Source organism: Bos taurus, chromosome 11 (assembly GCF_002263795.3).
Source record: "Bos taurus isolate L1 Dominette 01449 registration number 42190680 breed Hereford chromosome 11, ARS-UCD2.0, whole genome shotgun sequence".
NCBI classification, from domain to species: Eukaryota; Metazoa; Chordata; class Mammalia; order Artiodactyla; family Bovidae; genus Bos; species Bos taurus.
Genome location: NC_037338.1, coordinates 29,269,218 through 29,274,945, shown reverse-complemented (window position 1 = coordinate 29,274,945; position 5,728 = coordinate 29,269,218). Strand labels below are relative to the sequence as shown.

Genomic DNA, 5,728 nt, shown 5'->3' with positions numbered 1-5,728 from the left:
CAGGGGCCAAATTTCCTCTGGGATGCCCTTTTCTTTGGGCCCTCATTCTGGGGAGTGCCACATATGCAGGCATATCCTGAAGGTGCAATAAGAGATCTGGGAACAGAAGACTTTAATAAGCAAGCAGCCACCCAGATCAGAAGGGACAGGTCATGAACTCAGTGAGGGGACAAGAGCCTAATAGTATACTGAAAAGAGTTAAGTCTGGGAGTATTCCACACCCTTTGGCTTGGATGAGATGATGGGTACAAAAGGGCGTTACCCACCCCTTCCATAAAGTCCAACAATTTTTAGTCCAATCCATCCCTGTCCTGTGGGCACCCTGGGCCTGGGCTTCACTTCACAGTGAAGGCATTCACACAGAATGGAGGCATTCATGAGGATGCAGCTTGGGTCTGGGTTCCAAAACATTGTGATCATCTTGCCATCCGGCAGCCAGGGATTGTTCCAAAGAGGCTCACCACAGCCTAGAGAGCCATAAGTGTAGTGACATCAGAAGCATGACTGGTTTTCTGGATGACAAAAGTAGACATGATTAATGGAAAAGTTATGTCATGTTTTTAAAAAAGAGTTAAATGTGGCAAGGTATCAGGCCTGATGGAAGTATCGCCCATTGAGCTCATGTTGGTATATATGTGTGTGTGTGAGGGGGGAGGGTTGTTTCCATGTGTTTGAACTGGTAAAGCTCTTCTATAAAAATTTTTTTGGAGTAGTACAATGTTATATTAGTTTCACTGTACAGCAAAGTGATTCAGTCCTATGTATACATATATTCATTCTTTTTCTTTTTTTTTTTTCCTGGTAGGTAAACTTGAATTTATTAAATGCCAAAAACATTTGATTTTTTCAACCATTTAAAAATGCACAACTTTAGTTCACAGACCATACAAAAGCAGGCGGGAGACCAGTTTGCCAAACCCTGGTTCACATCATACAATAGCATATAAACATGCTTTTTATGGGACTTTCCTGGCAGCCAAGCGGGTTCAATCCCTGGTTGGGGAACTAAGATCCTACATGTCTTGTGACAAGCGTCCCTCCCCGCACGGTTTATTTTAAAAAGGTGCTGCCTTCAGGTACAAGGATGACACATACGTGTACTTCCTGTAACAGTAGGTATAAGAGCTGCTAGTTATAGGGAACAATAAGACAACAAAATTTTAAAAAGCCAGTTCCTAATTTACTAGCTGTACTTCTAAGTACTTGGTAGCTAGAGAACATTTCTATCATTGGACAGGCCCATGTCCTAACTGACAGGAGTATTTATTCAGTACGTCATCACAAACCATATAATACAATAACAGTTCCAACGTTTCATATTTATTACTGAGTCTCAGACTGATAGTGAGGAAATAACATCAGGAGCCAAGCATTACAGTAGTGATGTTCTCATTGTGATTTGGCTGCTTAAAAAAGTGGTCTTAACATGTGTGCCACACATGTTAAGACCACTTCTTATAGACCCAGCTTGCTTCTTACAGACCCAGCTGGCTTCTTATAGACCCAGCTTGCTTCTTATAGACCCAGCTGGCTTCTTATAGACCCAGCTTGCTTCTTATAGACCCAGCTTGGTTCTTATAGACCCAGCTGGCTTCTTATAGACCCAGCTTGGTTCTTATAGACCCAGCTTGCTTCTTATAGACCCAGCTGGCTTCTTATAGACCCAGCTTGGTTCTTATAGACCCAGCTGGCTTCTTATAGACCCAGCTTGCTTCTTATAGACCCAGCTGGCTTCTTATAGACCCAGCTGGCTTCTTATAGACCCAGCTTGCTTCTTATAGACCCAGCTGGCTTCTTATAGACCCAGCTTGCTTCTTATAGACCCAGCTGGCTTCTTATAGACCCAGCTTGCTTCTTATAGACCCAGCTGGCTTCTTATAGACCCAGCTTGCTTCTTATAGACCCAGCTGGCTTCTTATAGACCCAGCTGGCTTCTTATAGACCCAGCTGGCTTCTTATAGACCCAGCTTGGTTCTTCTCCAGTGTCTTCCCTTGGAGCTGTACCTGATTTTATTGCCAGTTTTCATTCGAATCCATTGAGGAATGGGACGATTCTGCTTTTGTTTCTTGGCCAGGAATCACTTGATCCTGAAAGTCTTATGAGAAGACATGGTGAGGAGAGAACTCAACCGCACATAGGATGGCGGAGAAGAGAAAAGAGCTCATTCTTTTTCTGATTCTTTACCCATCTAAATTATTATAGAATATTGAGTTCCCTATGCTATATAGTCGGAGAAGGCAATGGCACCCCACTCCAGTACTCTTGCCTGGAAAATCATGGATGGAGGAGCCTGGTAGGCTGCAGTCCATGGGGTCGCAAAGAGTCGGACATGACTGAGCGAGTTCACTTTGACTTTTTACTTTCATGCATTGGAGAAGGAAATGGCAACCCACTCCAGTGTTCTTGCCTGGAGAATCCCAGGGACGGGGGAGCCTGGTAGGCTGCCGTCTCTGGGGTCACACAGAGTCGGACACGACTGAAGCGACTTAGCAGCAGCAGCAGCAGCAGCAGCATGCTATATAGTAGGTCCTTGTTTGTTATCTGTTTTATATATAGTAATGAGTATATGGTAATATCAAGCTCCTAATTTATCCCTCCCTGCTCCTGACATTTCCCCTTTGGCACCCAACCGATTTGTTTTTGAAATCTGTGAGTCTGTGGTAAAGCTCTTGTGGTATGTACCTGTTTGTATCTGTAATGATGATTGTAAGCCAGGGTTTTCATGGCAGACCCAACAATTAACTAGTTTTTCTCCCTGGTGACTATTTTAGATATGTTTAATAAAGCATTTTTTCCCCATTCCTCCTGGGTTGAGACCATTGTCAGAAGTTCTACTAGGAGTATTATGGCTTTTGACATTGTATTACATTTTTTCTTTCAGACCCAGCAAAGATGTTTATCAGGGTGAGGGGATTCTGAAAAGTGGCAGAATAAGAGCATGATTGTCAGAAATGCCAGGTTGACTAGACCAAGCCACCTTGGCCACATGAAGTCACTTACTGGTTCTCTTGAATAGGTATCTGTCTTCCACGGGCTCACAGGAGTAAGGCTCCTCTGGTTGCTATTGGGACTTACACAGATTTTATTCTAGACAGACGTACCCAACTAGTGACTCTCATAGCTTGACAGCAGTTGGATTGCTTAGTTACGCTTGACACGGTCCCTTCCATCGTGGCTGTAGCTGGTCCTCAGGGGGCCCTTCCTTCCAAGTTTTTAGTAGGACAAAGTCCCCTGACTGGATGGAGACCTCGACCTTTTTCTTTCGTAGGGGTGAGAGCAGCACTTTGTTTCTGTACTCGGAGGGCCCTTTGAGCTTGGCTTAAGCTGAACAGTATGGGCATCCAATTTGGGGGCTTCCTCATCAAACAAGAGATCTGAAGTAAAAAAGGGCCTCCCATCGGTCATGTCCAACAGGCTAAGTTTCAGAATTTCCTCTGGGGCCATCCTAGTCCTTAGAAGGACTACAGGGAGGAGGGAGACCCAGGTTTCTGAAGCCTTTTGATATAGTTTAGCGAGTGTTCTTTGTAGAACATGACTTGCTGTTTCAGCCTTGCCACCTCCAGGAAGAGTGGAGGCGGTAGTTAATACCCAGAACGGAGGCAGCTTGTTGGGTCACCTTGGCAGTGAAGGGATGTCCGTCATCACTCTGTAGACTTTTTGGTAACCTGAATTTCGAAATTATCTCTTTAAACAGAAATTTGGATATTTTTATTGCCTTTTCAGTTCTAGCAGGCAAAGCTTCTAACTATCCTAAAAGGTGTCTATGAATACCAATAGGTATTCCCATTTGGGAGTACCATTCTCGTTCCCATTTGAGGGCATTTGGGTCAAGTCTGTTCACCAGTCTTCCCTTGGATAGGTTCCTTGATGTTGTATGGGCTGAGTTAGGGGTGGAGGTATGGGGTGGCTTTCTGGGTTATTTTGGCACAAAGCTTGCAAGCCCATGACATTTTTAACAGTTTGGGACAGTCCCTTACCTAGGAACACAGTTCGAATAGGAAGTCCCACCCTAAGTGGGAGAATTCTTGGACGTCCTTATTTTCCATTGCTGGGGCCCCAGGAATGAGAAGCTTGTTATCTTTTGTCGGCCACCCTGAGGGGTTTCTTTCCAGTCCCCTATATTTAGCCCCCTCAGTTTCTTCAGGTGTATAAGATGGCATCACTGGGAAGGATGGATTGTCAGGTCTGAGAGCTGCAGTTTGTAGGACTGGGTGTTCTTGGCTGCAGCCTTAGAGGCCTTATTGGCCAGGGCATTTCTCCTTCAAAGGAGGTGTGGCCCCTTTGGTGATGACGCCTGCCATGAATGACTGCAGCCTCCTCTGGAGGCAGACCTCTTTTAGGAGTTCTAGAATTTGTGCCTGGTGTTTAATAGAGACACAAATTCTTTGGCTGTCAGTAGTCCCCTTTCTTCCCATATGGCAGCAATGGGTGCGTAGCACTAGGAAACCATACTTGAAATCAGTATTTATATTGATTCTTAATCCTGTTCCTAGTTGGAGTGCTCTGGTCAAGGTAATTGACTCAGCCGTTTGGGCAGAAATGTAAGAGGGTAGAGCTCAAAAATCGTCTGCAGGCTGACTATGACATACATAGCCAGCCTTTCTAAAAACTGCTTCCATCAGTAAACCATTCGGCATAGGGACTGGTCAGGGGCTCACTGTTGAGATCAGGCCTAGTGAGTAAACTTGTTCAATAGTCTCCATGCAGGAGTGAACAAGGACTTGGGGTGGGGCTCTGGCATTAGAGTTGCTGGGTTCCAGACTTGGCAAACCTTGAGTGTTTGATGCCTGTGGGACTAAGAGGGATTGGTTTATATATTTATTTATGAAGCAAAGTTGTTTTACAATGTTGTGCTAGTTTCTGGTATATAGCAAAGTGATTTAGCTGTACATATATATTCTTTTTCATTTTCTTTTCCATTATGATTTATTATAAGATATTGAATATAGTTCCTTGTGCTATTCAGTAGAACCCTGTTGTTCTATTTTATATATCATAGTTTGTATCTGCTAATCCCAAACTTCTAGTTTATTCCCAACCCCCCACCCCCTGCCTTTCCCCTTTGGTAACTGTGAGTGAGTCTGTTGTGAGTCTGTTTCTGTTTTATAACTAAGTTTATTTGTATCATATTTTAGATTCCACATATAAACCATATTGTATGATGTTTGTCTTTCTCTGACTTACTTAATATGACAATTTCTAGGTCCATCCATGTTGTTGCAAATGGCATTATTTCATCCTTTTGTATGACCAAGTATTATTCCATCACACACACACACACACACACACACACACACACACACGTCTTCTTTATCTATTCATCTGTCAATGGACATTTAGGTTGCTTCCATGTCTTAACTATTATAAATAGTGCTGCTGTGAACATTGGGATGCATGTATGTTTTCAAAATTGAGTATTCCAGGAGTGGAACTGCTGGATCATATGGCAACACTATGCTTAGGTTTTAAAGGAACCATCATACTGTTTTCACAGTGACTGCACCAACTTACATTTCCACCAACAGTGGAGAAGAGTTCTCTTCTCTCCACACCCTCTCCAGCATTTATTACTGTAGACTTTTTAATGATGGTTGTTCTGATTCATGTGAGGTGATAACCTCATTGTAGTTTTGATTTGCAGGAGGACTTGGTATTTAGCCCCTGTGTTGGGTTTCCCAAGCTTAGTAAAAAACCCTTTACCCTCTCTGTGAGAGACAGAAGTAGAGG

At 43.5% G+C, this 5,728-nt stretch overlaps 1 pseudogene; it reads right to left on the bottom strand.

Annotated features, from left to right (window-relative positions):
• Positions 1–1,853: 1,853 nt before the first annotated feature.
• On the bottom strand, positions 1,854–2,162 carry LOC107132931 (large ribosomal subunit protein eL39-like; annotated as a pseudogene).
• Positions 2,163–5,728: the final 3,566 nt, after the last annotated feature.